A 25,378-nucleotide genomic window follows, 5' to 3' on the forward strand; every position below is an offset into this window, starting at 1 on the left:
CAGTGGTGACCAGAGAAACTGTATTGACATGAATTATATTCATTTAGCCGTTCAAGCAGCAATTTACAAGCCAAATGGACAGGAAAAAATAGACTACAGTGACGGTGAACCTGTTGTTTTTACCAACAACACACTTCACAGCCTGTTCTCTCAAATTGAAATTTATCTAAACGGGATTTTGGTTGCCCACAGTAACAATACATACCATCACCGAGCATTTCTAGAGACAGAGCTAACAACAAACAGTGACAGTAAAGACTCGTGGACTATTTGTCAAGGTTACGAATTCGATTCAGCTATAGCAGACGGAGACAAAGGCAGATGGTTTACGGATAGGTTGAAAAAAAACATTAAATAAAAACTACACGACGGATTTATATGGCGCACTGTATGTTGATTTTTTCACATGTGAAAAATTACTCATACACGAGGTAGAGCTCCGCATTAAACTTTACCGTGCGAGCAACGAGTTCAGCTTAATTGCACAAGACAATAAAATGTACGCAGCAATAATAGAAAAAGCATCTCTTTTTGTAAGAAAAATAACACTGACGGAGTACGTCTTTCAATTGAGCGCGCACTCACCAAAGCGCCAGCTCGATACCCCTACATTGAATCCCTTTGTAAAAGTTTTATAATTCAGGCCGGGCAAAACTCATTCATTAAGGAATCGATTTTCGGAACAGAACCCATCCGACGTTTGACCCTATGTATGGTCCCTAACGCCCAATTCAGGGGATCATACAGCACAAAGCCCTTTGACTACCAAAAATTTGACCTCAAACGTATTGAAATAGTTCGAGGTAACGGGTGCCAATTGCAGGGACACCAATTGATACAGAAGACAACACTCGTCTGTATTATAACACGATGACAGCATTGGGTTTCAGAAACGGGGGAAACAAAATAAGTCTTGACGGCTTCGAAAACAAATACATGTTCACCTTTGATTTGACCTCTTCGAAGGAAGCATCGAAAAACTTGACCTTGTTCCCCGAACTTACAGGAGCCCCGATTACTTTGAAATTATTATTCTTAAAAGCCCTGCCGGAAGCAGTTGAAATCTTTCTAATCGGAGGGCGCTTCAGTCAAGTTTTCATAGATAGTAGCCGAAATATTGCAAAAAAATCAAACACTATTATATGGATAATATCACCATAGAAAGAGTCTGTCAACAATTCAGTAATTTAAAATTCGCCTTTGGAGGAGTGTGGTCAGCTGATAACTTTCCTCGAATTAAACAAAGCGGCAAAATCCGCTTTCAGATAGTCAATACGTCACCAACAAAACTTCCTGGAACGCACTGGATACTTATTATTTCTTTCCCATTACTTTTCAGAGCAAACGCAAAAAAGCCTGTCCGGTTCACAAACATAGTGATATGGAATAGTCTTGATATATCAATCAGTTATTTTGATCATCTGTACAGACGACTTGCTAACCTCTACTCTGATAGGCACTCTTACGAGGTGCATTCAGTTGTTTCATCGCCGCCCACTCAGTCTAAGTCGTCAAACCTGTGTGGACTCTTGTATCTATACAGCCCTTGAGTTAATTTCAAACAGTCATCATTTATCTTTGAACATATTTTTCTCAAAGAAGACCAGAATGGAGACTATGAAACAACTGAAAATGAAAATTCTTAAAACTGTGAAAAATGTTGGACGAATCAATGAGATAAATTTGATTCAATTTTTTAATACAAAGCTGAAAACCAGTTATGTGTTTAATATTATTTAGTAATAGAATTTTACAACTGCAAGCTTTTTTGTTGTTTTCTAATGCTATAGAGGCAGACAGAAAGAAAGATTAAACAACCACCTTTTATAAATTAGGTTACATTGAGTGACTGATTATTCCTTCCAATCATTTAATCTAAGAGTCGGAGTCTAAGGCCAGAATATTTTGCAGTCTCCTATATTTCGGCAGAGGTTGATCACTATCACTGCTTTCATAATTAATAATATAAGAATTCTTTTTGGGAGTGCTAGTAGTACTACTAGTAGCGACAATTGTATTTAAATTCGAGCCAAAATCTAGTGCTTCTTCACTGTCAACTTCGCTTTCCGAGGCACTGCATTCTCTGGCCTCATTATCTATGAACGGATTACGAGATAGGTTGTCCAATTCAGAAGCTTCCTCTTCCAGATCACTCAAGTCACTCCAATTAACAACTGGCTCATTGTCGTCAATTTCTCGGTACAAGAAACCTGGATCAGGAGGTGCTGAAACAAGAAAAATTGTGTCAAAATCGAAACCTGGAAACACACAAAAAAATAGAAATAACCGAAAGTGTCAGCCGCGAAAGTAGCTGGGCTAATCTGGTTGTTTGGTAAAATTTCAAAAACAGGAGGTTCGCCTTCGTCTTGCATACCACTTTCACTGCTCTCACTGTCACTGCTCACTAACTCATGCTCCGAAACAACATTTTCATCGACCGGCGGCACTTGCTGTAAACTATAATGTCCTGAGGAAGTGTGTTGATACCATTTAACTCAATATATCGCTTGTCATCAAAACAACTGAGAGCAATTTTATTCGTTGTCGAAACTTTTATCTGGTGGTTATCGGAATGAATTCTCGTCATTGCTGCTCTAGTGATCTTTCCCGATTCAAGACATTCTAAATACTTGTCGTGATGAAGTGTTTTCTTTACGCACTTTTGCACCCCTTTAGCGCTTTGCTTGGTCCCAATTTGAAATTGAATGCTGTACATTTTTGATCGGAGTACAACACAATCCTGCAAAATTTCTCCGTTCAATTCGTCAGTCATGGTCAGAGGAACCTTTTTGTTAACCGGATCATAAAGTGGGTGTAAAGGCGGGTAATCACTAAGGTCCAATAAGTTTTTGAAATTTTGCATGTCTTCATACAGGTCGTCAGTTTCAATGCGGTACAACAGGGAATCAGTATCTTTGTACGTAACACAATTTTTTTCACCATAACGAGGTTTCATTTCATTATAATGAAAATGATATAAAGCCAACTTAGAAAATCAAGAATTGCGGCACCCACAGGGGTCGGTTTGTCCCATTTAATTTTCGGAATAGAAGATTATACAGAACACAGGTGCTCATTAATGATTCGAAAAGATTTGAAGGTAGGCTTAGCAGTAAGTTTCTTGGCCTGGAATTCTTCTGAAACGAATTGAACGTTTTTTCTGTTTCGTTTATTTTCCATCGTTTTTCCGAAACACGCAATTGACATCAACTTATAAAAATTCTTTTCGAAAGGTGTAGCTGCTTTTTTTCGCATTTCAGTGTTTTTCTCAATGTAGGGTGACAGCCAATTCGACTGATTGAACTGAAGTACACGATGAAGCGCAGTAACCTTGGGACCTTGGCTGCAATAAAACTTCAAGTTCTCAATATGACAAATGTAGCCTCGTTTATCAAAAAGAGTCTCAACTAGCTTTGGTACAGGCGCACGATTTCCCGCAAACTTTTTGCTGTACGGTGAGAGCCAATCATCTTTGATGAAAAGTTTTTCTGGCGCAAGAGGAAAATCGTAATGTTTATCATGAATAGCAGGAGGGTAGGTTAGATCAACTTCAACAAAAAAGCCAACATTATTGTCAGCTTCATATTTAGAGAACAACTCCTCTACAGAACTACACTCTAACCACTGATAGCCATCCTTCGGTAACATTTTCATCATAATTCGAGCGTAAAGCGAAGTGACGTCAAAGAATGCACCATAAACTGACACTTGGTCAGGGTTATAGGTGCTCAAATATTTATTGTTGGCTTTGAAATGCCGAAGAGCACCAACGCCGTTAAGCCCACCACGAATAGCCTTCTCGCAAAAAAGAAGCATATCAATATCATCGAGTAAACTTAATTGTACCTCGGTTGTTACCAGCATAGCATCCCAGCTCAAATTTGGAGCACTGTAAAAATACGCGGGATCTAAGCGATACACTGAAATACACACAGTTCGGAACAACTCGAAAACATCAGCCAACAAATAAACATCTATTTGTAAATAAGCGTCGTGGTAATCCCCGAAATAGCGGCATTCCAGCAGCTGATACATTTCAACTCCTTGCGAATACATTTCGGGAGTAACGTCAATTTTTCCAGTTAACGTGTTTCTCCACTCTTCACCGTATTCCGGTAGAGCAGCTTGAAATTTTTCTTTTGAATCCAAAAACGAGTAGGGGAAGATGCCCTTGGCTCTAATTTTTTTGAATTCGTTGTCATTAAAATGTTGAAAACGATGGCGAAGAAGCTTCAAGTCAGAATCTTGAAGAGTTTTTGCAAGAGCGTCAAGGCTAGAAGCCATGAAGTTGATACTATCTAGAAATCGAATTTCGTGACGAACTGTTTTCTCAACTCCGGCCTTGTTGATGTAGGAACGGACAGGAACGTGAACTGAAAAAGATATGAACGTCTCTTCGGTCCGGGAGATGGCTGAAAGTTGTTCGTTATCTTCCAACTTCAGGTACTTCACAATATGATGTGCATCATATCGAGAAAGATTATGAAAAAAGACAGGAAGGAAAGATCCGACTGTCACTTTTAAATTACAGGAGTTGTGTGCAACACCAAAAATTTTTCCTGTAACATGACAGTGGTGCACAACTTTTTCTTCGGAACTGTCATGCAGCTCTCCAGAAAAACTTTTATGACAAATACAGCAAGGCTCCATCCAATTCTGTAACATTTCCTGTTTACGAGTTTTTGACATGTTTAAAAATCGAAATCGTTGACGTTCCGTGTCGGCCCATCTCACCCACGATCTTAAGGTATTCATTAATACAGCAATGCAGTCATCTCCACGATAAAACTTTTCCATTTTTACATGTCCAAGGCGCACGTCAACGAGAACAACACCGAAGCTGCACGGGTACTGGTTTTCGATTACTGTTGTGGAGGCACCACCGCTATTTAAACCACTTTGCATTTGTTCTGCAGCCAAATCAAAATCTTCAGTTTTAACGTCAAAAGCTTCTAAGTCAGCATAAACTACGAACGGACATTTAAATGTTTTATGCCAGTTCTTGAAAGAAAGCGTGGTTCCTTTAGCAGCCATTCCAATAATCTGCGGTTGTAGAGAAGAACACAAGGACTTGTGAAGTGAAAATTTGTCACGTGTAACACTTTGTAAACAAACTTCGCAAAACTTTCGCTCGTTGTTTTTGGAGTTCGCGGTGTTCGTTGTTCGCAGAAGAATTTTAAGCACACGATCTAAGTTTTTAATTAAACAATAATGCCAGCTGTTTTCGTCCGACAAAAGCAAAAGATGAATTCTACGAGCAATTCTTGTATACTTAGATAAATAAACCGGGAAAATATTTCATTTTTCCAAAGCATAAACGTTTATTTTGAGATGATTATCTCTTTCAAATTTGGGAATATCGGACAGGGCCATTGACATTTTTCTAGGATTATATATGAGAAAACTCGAATTATGTTTGTAACTTTGTGGTCGCTCCTGATTCTGCCTAACAGGAAAAAGAAAAGCAAGAATATCCCTCAAATTTTTAATATTGGGCAAAGACTTGCGCTAATTCTCTAAAATAGTAGGCGTTGGAATATAAGACCCAGCACGAAGTGGAAAATATTTTGATAACTTGAGTTCAACCATGTTTAACCGGTCAATAACCCATCCGCTGCCTGCAGTGCAAAAAACGTTAATTTTCGTGAGCAATTTATCAACGTGAGCAAAATATTCATCTGATGAGAAGCAAGTGGTCACACTCTCCAGAGGACTGTGAAAAAACGATATCGTGCTTTCTTCGAGCAAAGGTTTTGTAATTTTCACTTCTATACACAATCCTACCTTCGCAGTAACTATTTCTACCAAACGGTTTGTAATAAAATCTCTAATTGCCATCTCGTTTGTTACTAGAAACTCAAAAGGTTCAAAAATTTGGTCACCAACAATTTTGAGACGATAGGATTGAAAATGTCCATTCACTGCCTTTCTCTCCCTCTCCAACTCAAACTGCTCAGCCCCACTTGTGGATGGCTGCGCCAGCTCAACACCAGGGAGAACAGAATGTTGTGACCTACAGTGTCCCTTCCAAGACTCCTCACTCCCAAAAAAAGTATGGCAAGTGTTGCAGCGAAGAGTCCTCGGAAACTTGTGCACATTCTTGAGACGACGCACCAAGTTTTTTGGCAAGGTGAGAACTACCTGACAGTGCCCACAACTGAAGTTGCTTTCCGGTAGATTAGAATGCTTTTGCTGTCTATGCAGAGCAAGATCTTTTCTGCTCTGGAACGTTTCATCGCAGAAGTTGCACGATATCATTGAACCCTACGTAAACGTGATCGGTATTTATTGCAAAACGAGCTAAAAATTTTTCGATGGCGTAACAAGGCAACGATCAACCCCTTTTTTCACTTCTAAGTTTGATACGTTGAAGCGAGGTGGTTTGATGTATTAGTAAATTCAAGAATTTACAATTAATAATTATCACCGGAGAAAAAAAAATTGGGCATAAATTACCCCCTAGTGAAGTGTTTTTAAAATTGGGCAACAAAGCACACTTTAAAGCAGGAAGTATTTCCAAGTTTCAAAACAACTGCATTAAGTATTGATCCGAAGTGCACACAAATTGAGCATAAATTAACCCCTGAAGCTGTATTTGGAAAAAATTTAGGGAGGTTTGAGAAACCCCGATGTTCAGTTTTTAAAAAGAATGCACAACGAAACACAAAATTGAAAATTTGGGCATAAATTTTCCCCTAGAACAGTGATTTAGGAATTATCAAATAACTGAATAGAGTTGTTAGTATGAAATTTGAAAAAAATTGCATTGACCAATGAACCGAAATGCAAAAATTTTGAGCATAAATTAACCCCTAGAGCAGCTTCTCTACAAATTCAATATTTTTAAAAAACGTGCACATTGAACAGAAGTAAAGAAAATTTGGGCATATGTTAACCCCTACCGCAATATTTTTCAATGATCAGACAATCAAGCAATTTTTGTTGCTCAAGAATCGATAAGTTTTAAGCGAAGACAATATTGTAAAAGGCATCAGAAAAATAAGGCATCTTAAAAAAAGGAGTGTTTAAACACATCCTGGCTTCGCACAGCTTCAACTGTAGAATTGAATTTATCTAAGACAACACATACCCTTTCTCTGTGTGTTGAAATGAATTCTTGACGCGTTGATTGGCTCCAAACCCAAATTAGAATCAAAGCTGCAGGACAGTATCGTTTTGTTGTCGGAAAAACGTGTTCCAGATGCAGGCTAGTTGTTGGAGTTGGTTGAGTCTGAAAGTCGAAAGCGGTCCGCAGGATTATTATTTAGAAAATGAAAATTTGCGAGCGGAAAAACCTGAAATTTTATCGGAGCGAAATCTAGTTTGCCGACTGCTTAAGATTATGAATACTAACAAAACTTGAAAGATATTCTCCAATGCACCACAAAAGAAAACGCCAATGAGACCCCATAAATGGAATGCGCCGCAAGGTAAAAACCGTAAATTGCGGTTATAAATTTCTTTTCCGGCGAGATACAGACTTATCTGAGATTGATAACGGGTATAAAAAGCCCACAAATCGGTAAATTACCATCCTAAGCTCTTTCACAAAAAACAAAATTTAAACTTAAAACTAAATACACTACAAACGTCTGGTTATCTGTTTGAATACCAAACCTCTACGCGCTTTGTGAGAATTTGGAGAGAAGATAACACGGAGGGCGCAACAATTGAAATATCGCTTTATAAATATTCGAACGGTGAAAGATTTTTGTACCAAAATCTTACATTACCTGAAGAACATTTCAGGTCCCTAATAAACACGGTGATGATGGACACTGACCTTATCAGAGTTATCACTGAGGGCAAAATCAATGCAGATGGACGTCTCGTGATACATATTGAGGCGTGCGAAAGAATGCGGCTTGATTCAAAGAATTGCGAGGTGATACGAGACATCAAAGGTAGTATCGCACTTTATAATTTCAGCAATATGTGATATTAGTCGAAGAGTTGAATTTTAATTAAGATCCTAATTCACCTAACCCTATACAGAAAACGATTAAAACAGCTTTCGTGAGTTAAATTATGTTTCTATTTAGATAACGATAAAGTCTACTACCGACTTTCAATGAAGTATTTCGACCCCGATGACCTGATGCTATCAGTGTTCTTCCAAATCAAGAAATTTGAGAACAAAGGCGAAATGTGGGAGTTGAAATATGTGGCTTTGGGACTTCGAGAATTTACAGCCCTTCTAAGATACAGTAAAGAAGGTCATCGAGCAACTCTCAAAAGAGAAAAGCCAATCGCAATAGTTAAGCCGAGAAAGCAAAAGATCATTAAAGTGAGAGCAGCGCCTGAAGATGACGACGTTATTGTCTTACCGTCTGAAGAAGAAAATTATTGATGAAACTTTTGATAAACTCGATGATAATTTGCGCATAAATATTCCCTATACCATGAAAATGCTTTCTTATACAAATTTCGAACCATTTCGTTAATATAATTTTCTAAAGATATTGCTATTCAAAGACAAGTAAGCTAAAGCATTACACAACACAAAGCTCAGACAAAATTGTTTAACTTACTTGAAGTTCAAATTAAGGAACCGGTTTTTGATTGTAGATAAAAAGCTAAAGGTTGCAAAGAGAAAACGAAAAAGTACACATACGGAGTTTACAGTATAATAAAACTGTTCAACAGAGGTTTGATATTCAAAGAAATTGAACAGAGTTGTATACCAAGCTAACTATTCTGTTTGGCAAATGTCAATGGTAAAGATAAAGTTTGAACGGTTTGAACTAACCTAGTGAGAGAACCTGAATAAAAGCATTTATAAAACATGAAAATCATGATCCTATGGCCCAGGTGGTTAGGCAGCATCTAAAATACAAAAAATAGTTGTTAGAAATATATAGAAAGTGGTTTCGAGGCTACTAGAGGGAGGGATCCTTTTTCTGTGCGGACGAAAATTAAAAAGAAAGGACTAGTATGAGTACAATTTTGCAAAAAAACCTCACGTTCAAAAGAGTTGCTCGAAGACCGCACAGTCAAACGAACATTGCCATACACTTTGATTTTCAGAAAAAAGCCGCTCAAAGATCAAAAAATGAGAAATTAATGAAAATCAACTCTCAAATTGAGAAATTTGCGCCAATTTTTCACTCGGAATTATAGGCTCTGCAAAACTTACTGCCATCAATTTCAGAAAGCTACATATTGAAGCAGCATCGATCCAAAAACATTTCAACAAAAAGAAACAGAAAAAAAACTACTAAAAAATTGAGCCAAATGGACGAAAAAACGTCTCAAAACGGTCATCAATATGCGCCGTTCTATCAAGAACATTTTTTTGAAAGGCCGAAAGTCATTCCCTGAACGCAGCGAATTTTAAAAACACGGCAGGACGAGTCCTGACGTACAACTCAAAAAATTTTCATTGAATTAACAAAACACTAGACCTAGAACGGACTATGAGTGAATTGGGAAAACCATTTCTAAAAAAATCAGATAAAAAAATTAACAGAAAAATCAGTGTCAAAATGCCGCATGTGAACAAAAAACCACCAGCGAGAAATGTAAATTTGGTTCAAAAAAACTAGGCCTCGAATGAGCTATGAATTGATTGGGAAAACCATTTAGAAAAAAAATCCGGTACAAAAATCGAAAAAACCGTAAATATCGAAGTGAAATTGCCGCATGTGAATAAAAAATCCCTGGCGAAATTTTTTTCACATACCGTTTTCTCACTCAACTTTAAAAATAGAGTGACAAAATTTCACGCCGCAAAACTACTCGCTTTTTCGCTCCACTTCCTGTTTCGGCGTGACCAAAATCACAACTCCAATTTGAATTCAAAAATCATAAAATGTGTGAACGAATCTTATTAAAACATAAACCGACAAATGTCGGAAGAATTGCTCTTGAACGACAGGCGAGGCAATTTAATTCAGGGGCTGTAGCCTAGATCAAATTATGGGTGCAAAAAATTTTTCCCCCTTCGGGATTCGAACCACTGCCCTCCCGATCCACAGCCACAACTACTAAACACTGCGCTACAGATCACATACCTCACTTATTCTGCAACCGAATTTATATTAGCTTTACTTCAGAACAATAGAGATCACTCAAAAATGAAGAACGAAAGCGTGAAAAAGTCACTTGAGAAGTCAAAGAATGTTCTAGAAGAAAAGCGCAAAACTGTCAAGCGAAAAATTTGCATAAAAAAAGACACACACGTTTACAATAATTGCTATGAACTGCGTTCAAGAGCAATTAAACATACCCGGAAGTTGATCAAATTTTGTCTGAATTGAGATCCCAAAACAACTATCTCTGCCAAACTTACTTCATCAAAGCAACTAGTACCTACTAAAACCATTTGAGAATTTTTTTAAATACTTGAAGCCAAATCTTGAAAAAATAAGCTCTTACAAACAACTTGGACTAAAAAACTGGAAAAAGTTAAATTTTTTAAAATTACAAAAGCACACTAAAGTATAATAGGGTATCCAAATGCTCACGAAACAATAGGCAACTCATAATAGGCTAACAAACTTGAGGCTAAGAAACAAACAGAAAACGAAAAACTGCAAAACAATAAAGAAAAATGGTGTCAATTTTTTGTCATACTTTTCAACAAAAAAGTGCTTCATATCCACAAAACTATAACCCCTTTTTTTCTAAAAATTGCTCAAGTAATAGGGGTCTTTTAAATGCCCATTTGAGGCAGTAAAAACAATCGTCAAAACATTGCAAAAATTAGCCCAAAATCAGCAAAATACATGAAAAATTCATATGAATTTCCAAAAACCATCACACCACTACCAAAACCAGCCTAAAAATAAAACGAAATCATAACCAAACCTCTTAACCACTTTGATCAAGTAAGTGGTGCAAGCCATTTTTTCGTTAATAGATTCTGTCAAAATTGAAATTATGCAGCTGCGAGGGCAACTAATTTAGGGCCTAAAGAAACTTAAACAGTTGCCCAAAAGAAAATTTTCATTGAATGCCTGTTTTTACAACTCCCAAAATACGTTATTATGCACCCACGCTAAAAGCACGTGCCATTAGAAAGTCAATCACTGTTTAACTACATAGCACGTGATCGGACCCGGGGGATATGCAAACAGAAACGATAGTTAGTCCCCAGCTACATGTAGTTACCAGCTACATCTTATAATTTAAGTTCTCCGCTTCTGGAATTTCTCAATTTAAAATGGGGAAATTTTGAACAATTTTTACCCTCTTGATTCCCTATATAAGTTGGAATAAACATCCTATTCCTTCTCGGGCATTGAACCTCGCACTCGAGAGTAGTATAAAATTCTGACTAGAACCTCAACGGGGGGGGGGGGGGGACGGACAATTACTGCAGCGTGGCAATCTACAACGGGGTGGGACATTTTGAGGTGGCCATCTACAACGGGGTGGGACATTTTGAAATTTTTTAAAATGCAGTAAAATGTCCCCCCTATTTTTGAGGTTTTAGTCAGATATTTTGAAGATTTTATGGTGCTATTTTATTATTTCATTCGTCTTAATTTCTTTCGGCTATTTGAATTAGTTCATATTGATTTGCAAACTTTGCTCTAATTTCCCGCCATATTGTGCAGCGCTAGACAAATTCGCTTTAGCTAGACCTTGTTTTACTACGTAAATTCAGTCACTTAGAAGCGCTATTGTTCGCCGCTGTAAATTTTAAGCGTGCATTTATCCGATTTTAGCAAAACCTTAACAGATTTTTAGCCAAAAATGTTCCGATTTTTCGGTTTTTTGTCCCCCCACCAGATTTTTGCGGCAAGATCTTAGAGAAATTTGCCGACAGATCAAAAATTCAAGATTATGGGAATTAGATAAAGGATTTGGGGGAACCAGGGAAACCAGCTTATCAACATTTTGGGCTAAAAAAACATTGATTATCTTTTTAAAACTATCTGGTTATTATAATAAGTTTGCTCATTTTAATCATTTTTATAGGTTATCAGTTCCCAGTTCACTTGACTCCGTATCTTGATATCATTCTTTAAATCCACCTCAAAATAGTTACTTGTCCGAAAGTGAACAAGCAGTCTAACAATCAAAAAAGACTATCATTCTTTAAATCTACCTGAAAATAGTTGCTTATCCGAAAGTGAGCAAGCAGTCTAACAGTCAAAAAAGACTATCATTCTTTAAATCTACCTAAAAATAGTTACTTGTCCGAAAGTGAGCAAGCAGTCTAACTCAAAGAATTTGGCAAATTTCCTCTTTTAACCAGATTTCACAACAAAAAACTTTATCGGAGGGGACTTAGGACAGGGAAAATAATTGGTGGAAAGTGTTTGCTAAAGTTTGTCTCAATAATAAAGGGGTATTAATTCATAGGTTTAGACGTTGATATAGTTAAAATAAGAAATTAAAATTTGCCAATTTCAAAAAATCAATCAGTTCATCAACCAAATCAAATTTGCAGATAGTCATCATCATCATCATTATCATCTCTACAAAGTCCTATTAAAAATGTGAGTTCACTTTTTGGGTGTTTTAATTACACCGCCAGCTTAGTAGATGCAAATCATTTGCACAAACAGATTACCATGCCATAGTTTTACATAATGGTTTACCATGTAATTACACATGCACTGTTACTGGGGGGGGGGGCAAAAATAGAATAGATCTGTGAAATTGCTCTCAAATAGAAGCAATTATTGTAAACGTGTGTTTTTTATGCAAAATGTTCGCTTGCCCGTTTTTGACTTTTCGAGTGACTTTAACGCCCTTGACTTTTTGCGTTTTGGGTAATCTACAATTCTCTCTCACTCACAATTTCAAGCAGCTGAACTGAATTTAATACTAAAAGTCAGAGTCCTTTTTAAGTCTCCCGACGCCCTGACTCAGGCAGGCTGCAATTGATTAGATCTCCTACTAGTCAATAGAGAGCAATTTTTTCTATGTTTATTTTATTGAATTATTTCGAGAAAAGTATTGTTTCAGCTGGACGTTAATTGAAGAAACAACAGAAGTAATGCCAACAACTGAGAACAAAAAAAAGTAAGCAATAAAGCAATAAGATTATCCATTCCAATAAGGCGTTTTGCAGAAATTTGCTTTGAATGATAACGTACAACCTGTAGACATAGAACGAAAAACTACTGTTATACAAATCATAGAAAAAAGAAACTTGTCTAAAAAGACTGTAACAAAAAAAAATTTCACAACCTATTTAGAGTTTGTTCTCCGATCAATCAAAGAGTGCCTGAACAAAGGTTTTATTGATCTCAACCTATATCACTCGGGGAAGTGTGAAGTTCCCGAAAAGTTCCAGGTAGAGGGCAGGGTTGTCGTTCAATTCAATAACGGAGAGCTTCTCATCTACCTTCGCAACAACTAAGTAAGAATTTTTTTTACAGGACCTGATTACGGGAAGGAACTATCTGCTCTATCCGGTTGTTTTTCTGCTTTTTAACTTATCATATCAATGAACCGGATAAAGGGTAGGAGCTTTTGAAAAAAATTTGGGTCCTGCGAAATTTTATTTGACTCAAACATTGTTGAAGGGATCAGTAAATCACATACACAACTTTTTCTGGTTTCTCAAAAAAGCTTAACGACAAAAATTACAAAGTAAATGAACAGTTAAGCCAAGCCCGCGAACTTTTTTTGGTTTATACGTTTCATTAAACAATGTACAAATCTTTTATTTTCGATGTGTCTTTTTTGTACTGAATTGTAACCTTTCTATTTAATTGAAACTAATCTCTATGTAAACTTCTGAAATGAGCTGAGAAAAGGCCAAAGTACCTATTGGGTAATCTGTTGGCAGTTTGTTTCGAGTCCAAATCAAAAATCCAAAATTCCAATGAAAGACTGTGAACTCTGGAGGTTGAGCTCGCCGTAGAAGTTCTGGTCGCGAACTTTTGAGATCGGCTTTGCAATATATTGAAGTGGAGATCAAGCAGCTTCTAGCAATCAAGCTAGTGGTTCGCGGCGCACGTTGAGGGAGTTTTGTTTTGGGGTGGAGGATTTTTGATTGAGACTTGAAATAACTGCTACTGGATTCTTGAGAGGAACTTTCTACTGCGGGAGTTGTTACTAGCTAGAGGTTTGAATAACAATTTGTGGAATACAAGAGGGACCGGACGTTCAGCCAGCACTTCAACAAAAACTCTAAAAATTTGATATCAATTGGTGCTTACTTTTGTAAAGTTCTGTTCGCGGGCTTTTTAATGGTAAAAAACTTAGTTAGTCTGTGAACATGCATACACAAATCACTGAGTTTAATCTTCATCAGTTGATGAATTGTCTATAATGCGAGCTCTTGGTTTTTTCGCCGCTCCTTTTTTTGCGTTCTGCTTTCTCTTTTTGCTTTTCGGTGCTGGCAAAGTGACTTGATTCTCACTTGAAATACTTGCGTTATCGGATTCAATTGCTTGGTCCAAAATGAAACCATCGCAAGCTGGGTCTGTAGAAGACCCACTGTCCGATAACTCTGACATTTTGTCAAAATCTACCAAGTTTTCTTCTAATTCATCTTCACAATAATCACGTTGATAAAAACCTGGGTCTGGGGAGTTGAAACTTGAGTTGTGAATGGTGCTTGTTTGTGGAATGGTTGTTGTTGGTTGTTGCTTTGGCTGCTTATTTTTCTGCTGCTGGTTCTGTTTGCGCCTTTGCTGTGCATGCTGCGTGCTACCCTGCGCCTGCTGCGTGCAACCCTGCGCCTGCTGCGTGCTATCCTGCACCTGCTGCGAGCTACCCTGCGCCTGCTGCGTGCTACCCTGCGCCTGCTGCGTGCTATCCTGCACCTGCTGCGAGCTACCCTGCGCCTGCTGCGAGCTACCCTGCGCCTGCTGCGTGCTATCCTGCGCCTGCTGCGTGCTATCCTGCACCGGCTGCGAGCTATCCTGCACCTGCTGCGAGCTACCCTGCGCCTGCTGCGTGCTACCCTGCGCCTGCTGCGTGTTATCCTGCACCTGCTGCGAGCTATCCTGCGCCTGCTGCGAGCTATCCTGCGCCTGCTGCGAGCTATCCCGCGCCTGCTGCGAGCTATCCCGCGCCTGCTGCGAGCTATCCCGCGCCTGCTGCGTGCTTTCCTGCTCGTTTTGGCTTGCATCAAGCGAACCCCAATCCGGCTCATCTAGTATTGCTTTGTAAAACATGTCCTCTCTCAATGAGTTGTGTCCATAGGGCAACGTTGATACTTGGCCACTTAATATGAATCTTTTATCATCATAGCCCGACAATGATTTCTTGTTGACAACTATTGTTTGAAGCCTGTGGTGGCTAGAGGCTATTCGGGTGTTGAGAAGACGCACAACCTCGCCGCCCAAAAGAGTTTGCTTGTATTTTTAAAAAAAAAAATTTTAAAATTACAAAAGCACACTAAAGTATAATAGGGTATCCAAATGCTCACGAAACAATAGGCAACTCATAATAGGCTAACAAACTTGAGGCTAAGAAACAAACAGAAAACGAAAAACTGCAAAACAATAAAGAAAAATGGTGTCAATTTTTTGTCATACTTTTCAACAAAAAAGTGCTTCATATCCACAAAACTATAACCCCTTTTTTTCTAAAAATTGCTCAAGTAATAGGGGTCTTTTAAATGCCCAGTTGAGGCAGTAAAAACAATCGTCAAAACATTGCAAAAATTAGCCCAAAATCAGCAAAATACATGAAAAATTCATATGAATTTCCAAAAACCATCACACCACTACCAAAACCAGCCTAAAAATAAAACAAAATCATAACCAAACCTCTTAACCACTTTGATCAAGTAAGTGGTGCAAGCCATTTTTTCGTTAATAGAATCTGTCAAAATTGAAATTATGCAGCTGCGAGGGCAACTAATTTAGGGCCTAAAGAAACTTAAACAGTTGCCCAAAAGAAAATTTTCATTGAATGCCTGTTTTTACAACTCCCAAAATACGTTATTATGCACCCACGCTAAAAGCACGTGCCATTAGAAAGTCAATCACTGTTTAACTACATAGCACGTGATCGGACCCGGGGGATATGCAAACGGAAAAGATAGTTGGTCCCCAGCTACATGTAGTTACCAGCTACATCTTATAATTTAAGTTCTCCGCTTCTGGAATTTCTCAATTTAAAATGGGGAAATTTTGAACAATTTTTACCCTCTTGATTCCCTATATAAGTTGGAATAAACATCCTATTCCTTCTCGGGCATTGAACCTCGCACTCGAGAGTAGTATAAAATTCTGACTAGAACCTCAACGGGGGGGGGACGGACAATTACTGCAGCGTGGCAATCTACAACGGGGTGGGACATTTTGAGGTGGCCATCTACAACGGGGTGGGACATTTTGAAATTTTTTAAAATGCAGTAAAATGTCCCCCCTATTTTTGAGGTTTTAGTCAGATATTTTGAAGATTTTATGGTGCTATTTTATTATTTCATTCGTCTTAATTTCTTTCGGCTATTTGAATTAGTTCATATTGATTTGCAAACTTTGCTCTAATTTCCCGCCATATTGTGCAGCGCCAGACAAATTCGCTTTAGCTAGACCTTGTTTTACTACGTAAATTCAGTCACTTAGAAGCGCTATTGTTCGCCGCTGTAAATTTTAAGCGTGCATTTATCCGATTTTAGCAAAACCTTAACAGATTTTTAGCCAAAAATGTTCCGATTTTTCGGTTTTTTGTCCCCCCACCAGATTTTTGCGGCAAGATCTTAGAGAAATTTGCCGACAGATCAAAAATTCAAGATTATGGGAATAAGATAAAGGATTTGGGGGAACCAGGGAAACCAGCTTATCAACATTTTGGGCTAAAAAAACATTGATTATCTTTTTAAAACTATCTGGTTATTATAATAAGTTTGCTCATTTTAATCATTTTTATAGGTTATCAGTTCCCAGTTCACTTGATTCCGTATCTTGATATCATTCTTTAAATCCACCTCAAAATAGTTACTTGTCCGAAAGTAATTGAGAAATTCCAGAAGTTCTCCGCTTCTGGAATTTCTCAATTTAAAATGGGGAAATTTTGAACAATTTTTACCCTCTTGATTCCCTATATAAGTTGGAATAAACATCCTATTCCTTCTCGGGCATTGAACCTCGCACTCGAGAGTAGTATAAAATTCTGACTAGAACCTCAACGGGGGGGGACGGACAATTACTGCAGCGTGGCAATCTACAACGGGGTGGGACATTTTGAGGTGGCCATCTACAACGGGGTGGGACATTTTGAAATTTTTTAAAATGCAGTAAAATGTCCCCCCTATTTTTGAGGTTTTAGTCAGATATTTTGAAGATTTTATGGTGCTATTTTATTATTTCATTCGTCTTAATTTCTTTCGGCTATTTGAATTAGTTCATATTGATTTGCAAACTTTGCTCTAATTTCCCGCCATATTGTGCAGCGCCAGACAAATTCGCTTTAGCTAGACCTTGTTTTACTACGTAAATTCAGTCACTTAGAAGCGCTATTGTTCGCCGCTGTAAATTTTAAGCGTGCATTTATCCGATTTTAGCAAAACCTTAACAGATTTTTAGCCAAAAATGTTCCGATTTTTCGGTTTTTTGTCCCCCCACCAGATTTTTGCGGCAAGATCTTAGAGAAATTTGCCGACAGATCAAAAATTCAAGATTATGGGAATAAGATAAAGGATTTGGGGGAACCAGGGAAACCAGCTTATCAACATTTTGGGCTAAAAAAACATTGATTATCTTTTTAAAACTATCTGGTTATTATAATAAGTTTGCTCATTTTAATCATTTTTATAGGTTATCAGTTCCCAGTTCACTTGATTCCGTATCTTGATATCATTCTTTAAATCCACCTCAAAATAGTTACTTGTCCGAAAGTAATTGAGAAATTCCAGAAGTTCTCCGCTTCTGGAATTTCTCAATTTAAAATGGGGAAATTTTGAACAATTTTTACCCTCTTGATTCCCTATATAAGTTGGAATAAACATCCTATTCCTTCTCGGGCATTGAACCTCGCACTCGAGAGTAGTATAAAATTCTGACTAGAACCTCAACGGGGGGGGACGGACAATTACTGCAGCGTGGCAATCTACAACGGGGTGGGACATTTTGAGGTGGCCATCTACAACGGGGTGGGACATTTTGAAATTTTTTAAAATGCAGTAAAATGTCCCCCCTATTTTTGAGGTTTTAGTCAGATATTTTGAAGATTTTATGGTGCTATTTTATTATTTCATTCGTCTTAATTTCTTTCGGCTATTTGAATTAGTTCATATTGATTTGCAAACTTTGCTCTAATTTCCCGCCATATTGTGCAGCGCCAGACAAATTCGCTTTAGCTAGACCTTGTTTTACTACGTAAATTCAGTCACTTAGAAGCGCTATTGTTCGCCGCTGTAAATTTTAAGCGTGCATTTATCCGATTTTAGCAAAACCTTAACAGATTTTTAGCCAAAAATGTTCCGATTTTTCGGTTTTTTGTCCCCCCACCAGATTTTTGCGGCAAGATCTTAGAGAAATTTGCCGACAGATCAAAAATTCAAGATTATGGGAATAAGATAAAGGATTTGGGGGAACCAGGGAAACCAGCTTATCAACATTTTGGGCTAAAAAAACATTGATTATCTTTTTAAAACTATCTGGTTATTATAATAAGTTTGCTCATTTTAATCATTTTTATAGGTTATCAGTTCCCAGTTCACTTGATTCCGTATCTTGATATCATTCTTTAAATCCACCTCAAAATAGTTACTTGTCCGAAAGTGAACAAGCAGTCTAACAATCAAAAAAGACTATCATTCTTTAAATCTACCTGAAAATAGTTGCTTATCCGAAAGTGAGCAAGCAGTCTAACAGTCAAAAAAGACTATCATTCTTTAAATCTACCTAAAAATAGTTACTTGTCCGAAAGTGAGCAAGCAGTCTAACTCAAAGAATTTGGCAAATTTCCTCTTTTAACCAGATTTCACAACAAAAAACTTTATCGGAGGGGACTTAGGACAGGGAAAATAATTGGTGGAAAGTGTTTGCTAAAGTTTGTCTCAATAATAAAGGGGTATTAATTCATAGGTTTAGACGTTGATATAGTTAAAATAAGAAATTAAAATTTGCCAATTTCAAAAAATCAATCAGTTCATCAACCAAATCAAATTTGCAGATAGTCATCATCGTCATCATTATCATCTCTACAAAGTCCTATTAAAAATGTGAGTTCACTTTTTGGGTGTTTTAATTACACCGCCAGCTTAGTAGATGCAAATCATTTGCACAAACAGATTACCATGCCATAGTTTTACATAATGGTTTACCATGTAATTACACATGCACTGTTACTGGGGGGGGGGGCAAAAATAGAATAGATCTGTGAAATTGCTCTCAAATAGAAGCAATTATTGTAAACGTGTGTTTTTTATGCAAAATGTTCGCTTGCCCGTTTTTGACTTTTCGAGTGACTTTAACGCCCTTGACTTTTTGCGTTTTGGGTAATCTACAATTCTCTCTCACTCACAATTTCAAGCAGCTGAACTGAATTTAATACTAAAAGTCAGAGTCCTTTTTAAGTCTCCCGACGCCCTGACTCAAGCAGGCTGCAATTGATTAGATCTCCTACTAGTCAATAGAGAGCAATTTTTTCTATGTTTATTTTATTGAATTATTTCGAGAAAAGTATTGTTTCAGCTGGACGTTAATTGAAGAAACAACAGAAGTAATGCCAACAACTGAGAACAAAAAAAGTAAGCAATAAAGCAATAAGATTATCCATTCCAATAAGGCGTTTTGCAGAAATTTGCTTTGAATGATAACGTACAACCTGTAGACATAGAACGAAAAACTACTGTTATACAAATCATAGAAAAAAGAAACTTGTCTAAAAAGACTGTAACAAAAAAAAATTTCACAACCTATTTAGAGTTTGTTCTCCGACCAATCAAAGAGTGCCTGAACAAAGGTTTTATTGATCTCAACCTATATCACTCGGGGAAGTGTGAAGTTCCCGAAAAGTTCCAGGTAGAGGGCAGGGTTGTCGTTCAATTCAATAACGGAGAGCTTCTCATCTACCTTCGCAACAACTAAGTAAGAATTTTTTTTACAGGACCTGATTACGGGAAGGAACTATCTGCTCTATCCGGTTGTTTTTCTGCTTTTTAACTTATCATATCAATGAACCGGATAAAGGGTAGGAGCTTTTGAAAAAAATTTGGGTCCTGCGAAATTTTATTTGACTCAAACATTGTTGAAGGGATCAGTAAATCACATACACAACTTTTTCTGGTTTCTCAAAAAAGCTTAACGACAAAAATTACAAAGTAAATGAACAGTTAAGCCAAGCCCGCGAACTTTTTTTGGTTTATACGTTTCATTAAACAATGTACAAATCTTTCATTTTCGATGTGTCTTTTTTGTACTGAATTGTAACCTTTCTATTTAATTGAAACTAATCTCTATGTAAACTTCTGAAATGAGCTGAGAAAAGGCCAAAGTACCTATTGGGTAATCTGTTGGCAGTTTGTTTCGAGTCCAAATCAAAAATCCAAAATTCCAATGAAAGACTGTGAACTCTGGAGGTTGAGCTCGCCGTAGAAGTTCTGGTCGCGAACTTTTGAGATCGGCTTTGCAATATATTGAAGTGGAGATCAAGCAGCTTCTAGCAATCAAGCTAGTGGTTCGCGGCGCACGTTGAGGGAGTTTTGTTTTGGGGTGGAGGATTTTTGATTGAGACTTGAAATAACTGCTACTGGATTCTTGAGAGGAACTTTCTACTGCGGGAGTTGTTACTAGCTAGAGGTTTGAATAACAATTTGTGGAATACAAGAGGGACCGGACGTTCAGCCAGCACTTCAACAAAAACTCTAAAAATTTGATATCAATTGGTGCTTACTTTTGTAAAGTTCTGTTCGCGGGCTTTTTAATGGTAAAAAACTTAGTTAGTCTGTGAACATGCATACACAAATCACAGAGTTTAATCTTCATCAGTTGATGAATTGTCTATAATGCGAGCTCTTGGTTTTTTCGCCGCTCCTTTTTTTGCGTTCTGCTTTCTCTTTTCTTTTCGGTGCTGGCAAAGTGACTTGATTCTCACTTGAAATACTTGCGTTATCGGATTCAATTGCTTGGTCCAAAATGAAACCATCGCAAGCTGGGTCTGTAGAAGACCCACTGTCCGATAACTCTGACATTTTGTCAAAATCTACCAAGTTTTCTTCTAATTCATCTTCACTATAATCACGTTGATAAAAACCTGGGTCTGGGGAGTTGAAACTTGAGTTGTGAATGGTGCTTGTTTGTGGAACGGTTGTTGTTGGTTGTTGCTTTGGCTGCTTGTTTTTCTGCTGTTGGTTCTGTTTGCGCCTTTGCTGTGCATGCTGCGTGCTACCCTGCGCCTGCTGCGTGCAACCCTGCGCCTGCTGCGTGCTATCCTGCACCTGCTGCGAGCTACCCTGCGCCTGCTGCGTGCTACCCCGCGCCTGCTGCGTGCTATCCAGCACCTGCTGCGAGCTACCCTGCGCCTGCTGCGTGCTACCCTGCGCCTGCTGCGTGCTATCCTGCACCGGCTGCGAGCTATCCTGCACCTGCTGCGAACTACCCTGCGCCTGCTGCGTGCTACCCTGCGCCTGCTGCGTGTTATCCTGCACCTGCTGCGAGCTATCCTGCGCCTGCTGCGAGCTATCCTGCACCTGCTGCGAGCTATCCCGCGCCTGCTGCGAGCTATCCCGCGCCTGCTGCGAGCTATCCCGCGCCTGCTGCGTGCTTTCCTGCTCGTTTTGGCTTGCATCAAGCGAACCCCAATCCGGCTCATCTAGTATTGCTTTGTAAAACATGTCCTCTCTCAATGAGTTGTGTCCATAGGGCAACGTTGATACTTGGTCACTTAATATGAATCTTTTATCATCATAGCCCGACAATGATTTCTTGTTGACAACTATTGTGTGAAGCCTGTGGTGGCTAGAGGCTATTCGGGTGTTGAGAAGACGCACAACCTCGCCGCCTAAAAGAGTTTGCTTGTATAATTCATGGGTCATGCTGCGCCGTGCATCTTTTGTGACCCCTTTGGCTGACTGTTTGGTGCAACCTGAAAAAAAACTTGGTTTAATTCAAATTTATCCCGTTTTTTCATACCCCAAAAAAACTTGGTTTGCTAGAATGTTTTGCATATGCCAGTTGTTTTGATTACTTGTGTTTGTAGAGTGAAAGGGGGGCTAGTGAAAAAGTCTTGCCTTCAGCGAGCTTGATTGAATACAGCTTTGGCTTGAGTCCACAAAACTCAGCAATTGGCCGGCTTCCCATCTCGTCTTTGAATTTAAGAGTGGCTCGTGCATTGTCCCTGCTGTATAGCGGGTGCTCAGGAGGGAAGTTTGAAAAATCAAATTGATCTGCAACCTGTTTTTTCTTCTGTATTTCTGCAAAGAAAACTCTTGAGCGCACTTCATATACGAAGGAGTCTGTGTCTGAATAAAGCAAATTGCAATCAAAGTTCTTCATAACTTTGTAGTGAAACTCAAACATGAATTTCTTAGCCAAATCCAGTATACAAGCACCGACGATGGTTGGTTTGTCCCACAGTATTTCTGATTGTTGAAGGCATACAGTGACCAGATCTTCACTGATAATTTTTGATGACTGGTACTCGGGCTTGTCTGTCCATTTGAGTGTTTCTTCTTCAGTGCGCGTCAATTTCACTTTCATTCTGTTTCGTTTTCCCTCGCAAGTTTTTCCGAATGATGAATTTACCATTAATTTGTAGAAATCTTCCTCAAACTTATTCTTTGCCTGCTTTCTTTTTTCGGTATTTAGTTTCACGTATGGCGCCAGCCACTTTTCTTGTTTGAATGATAACAATCGATGAAGCTTGGTTACTACCAATCCTAGTTCAACATAGAGTTTCAAGGTTTGGTAGTGCAGTGTATAATTTTGTTTATCGAAAAGCGTCTGGATGAGCTTTTTTACCTGCGGGGGTTTTTTAATTTGCATATCGGCCAACAAGTCGCTTTGGTATTCACTGAGCCAACATTCATCAATAGCTTGTTTTGTGGGTGCCAAGGGAAAGTCAGAGTGTATATCATGTAGGCTGTCGGGATAGCTTAGGTCTACTTCAACTATGTATCCTACTGGGTCATCATCTGGTGTATTTAAAATTCGATGAAGAATTTCCTGAGCATTATCGTCGGTCCACTCACTCTTGTCGAACAGTTCAAATTCACATAGTAGCAGTGGGAATTTTTCCATGATCCCTCCGTATAGATTGTTAGCGTCTATCATAATGATGGTTTGTAATCAGGAAGAAGTTTGTTATTTGCGCGACAAAGACGCTTACTGTACACCGAGCTCACGCCTCCTCTTATAAGGTTCTCAACCATATCAAGGTGTTCCCTCTCAGTTACAAGATGTATATGGGGATCGCAAATTTTGAGCATTGCGTCGCCCGACAAATTTGATGCAGTGTAATACTGACAGCAATCCAGTCCGTAGGTGTCATAGCAAACTTGTCGAAAGCAAAGAACAACTGCGGCGAGTAGGAACACATCAGTTTTCAAGTACAAGTTGTAGTATTCACCAATAGTTTGACATGAAAATAAATTGAATACCTGGAGCGCTTGCTTGTACTCATCTTCACTCACTGTGACTTCATATTGCTGTAAACTGTTGGTCCATTTGTCACGAGGGGGAAGCTTTGTCTCTTGAAGTTTTTCAAAACTGTCAACGTAGCAATAAGGGAACGAGCCTTTTTGTTTCAACAGGTTTACCGAAGATGTGGGCCACTCTTGAAAATGTTGTTCAAGCAAGCTGAACTGATCCGGGGGCAGGTTCTGTACCAGTTTGTCAAGAGAAGCATTCATGAACTTGAAGGAGTCCAGTAGTCTTATGTATTCATACTGGTTTGTCCAAACGCCCTTTTTGTTCTGTGTTGCTTTTATATGCACTCCAATTTGCAACGAGATGAATTTCTCACTTGTGCTTGGTACCACAGAAATTGTGTTTTTCCCATTCAGGCTCTGTAGTGCAAGTACTACGTGATGAAGGTCATAGTTTGTCAAATTGTGGGCAAACAGTGGAGTAAAGTTTAGGTTTCTACGTTTTAAATTACACTGCGAGTGGGCCCACCCCAAGAATTGTCCTGTGAAGTGACAGTGATCTAGTACTGTGGGATCTTGTGGACTTGTATTCAATTCGTTTTCGCAAATCCAACACAGAGTAGCTTCTCTTTTTGGTATTGATGGTTCACCGGAAAAATTTTTGTATTGTTGTTTAACATCATAAATGCTCTTGGCAATTTGCTCCAGCGACTTGACAAATTCAATCATGACATTCGGCCCACACTTCAGATCGAAAAAGAATGGTTCCGTTTCATTCAAGACCACAAAAAGCAAAGCATAGCTGCATGGCTTGTGTTCTTCTAGCGCTCTAGTATTGCTCGAGCTTTGTGTGTTGCTGCTGCTGCTGCTGCCAATAACGGGTTCAATTATAGACTCCAGATCAAAAAATCCGACTATAGGTGCAAACCAACGTGCTTGATTATTTTTAAATTCAAATTTTTGCTGTCCTGCTTTTGGCATTTTAATAATTGCTCGTGTGTTTTGGTGGCATATTTCTTCATGTCTCTCATGTCGTTCGATTGAAGTGCTAATATGAAAACAGTTTCGACACAAATGGTTGTCTAAACGCTGTTTTTTCTGAATGTACTGGTGAATTAGTCCTTTGATATTTGTGATCAGCACATAATGATGCATTGAACCATCACTTAGCAAGAGTAAGTCCAGGTTGAATTCGAAATTTTGATTGTTTGATATGCGGAAAGGAATCAATTTTTTGTTTGAGTGCCGAAATACATTAACGCGTACCTGGTTAAGCTGTTCAAATTTTTTCAATTGGTGAAAGGCCATTGGCATCAAGAATTCACCAACTGGTTGCTTTGCTCTGGGATTTTCTGGACCATACGTTATTGGATTTGTTTTTTGTCTCCAGGAGGCATTGTCCGGTATCAATTTTGGTCCAATTTTGTTGTGATATTGTGCTGTATAGCAGTATAGGAAACATTTTTCATCTTGTCTGTTGCGAATGTTGAGCAAGTATTGACTTCTAGCCAACTCAGTTGGGAGAGCTAGATAGGAAGAGGCACTAATTGGTTTTGACTTGACAAATCGTAGTTCGACATTCTCAATTCTATCTACCGTCCACCCGCTCCCATGAGATGCGAAGTTGTTCAGTGAGAGGAGCATTTGCTCAATCATTCCAGCAAAGCATGATTTAGTCAATCCGGTGAAGTCAACGCGCTGCATTTTTGAATTGATATATATCTGAATTCGATCGGGTTGACTATCAACGGATTCATCACTTGTTGGTTTTGTTAATTGCACCAATGCACTGAATTGAAGTTTTTGTGCACTATTTTGCGTGATCAGTTGAACAACATTTTCAATCTCGTCCTGTTTGCTCCGCAAAAAACTTAGCAGATCTATTTCCTGTTCTCCCACTGGTATGTCGTAGGTTTTCAAAACACC

General features: G+C 38.5%; 1 protein-coding gene across 1 annotated transcript in view; it reads right to left on the bottom strand.

Annotated features, from left to right (window-relative positions):
* Positions 1–25,378, bottom strand: part of LOC142338236 (choline/ethanolaminephosphotransferase 1-like) — a 102,110-nt gene that overhangs the window by 14,497 nt on the left and 62,235 nt on the right. The window lies entirely within an intron of this gene.

Source organism: Convolutriloba macropyga, chromosome 4 (assembly GCF_964194025.1).
Source record: "Convolutriloba macropyga chromosome 4, txConMacr16.3, whole genome shotgun sequence".
Classification (NCBI taxonomy): Eukaryota; Metazoa; Xenacoelomorpha; order Acoela; family Convolutidae; genus Convolutriloba; species Convolutriloba macropyga.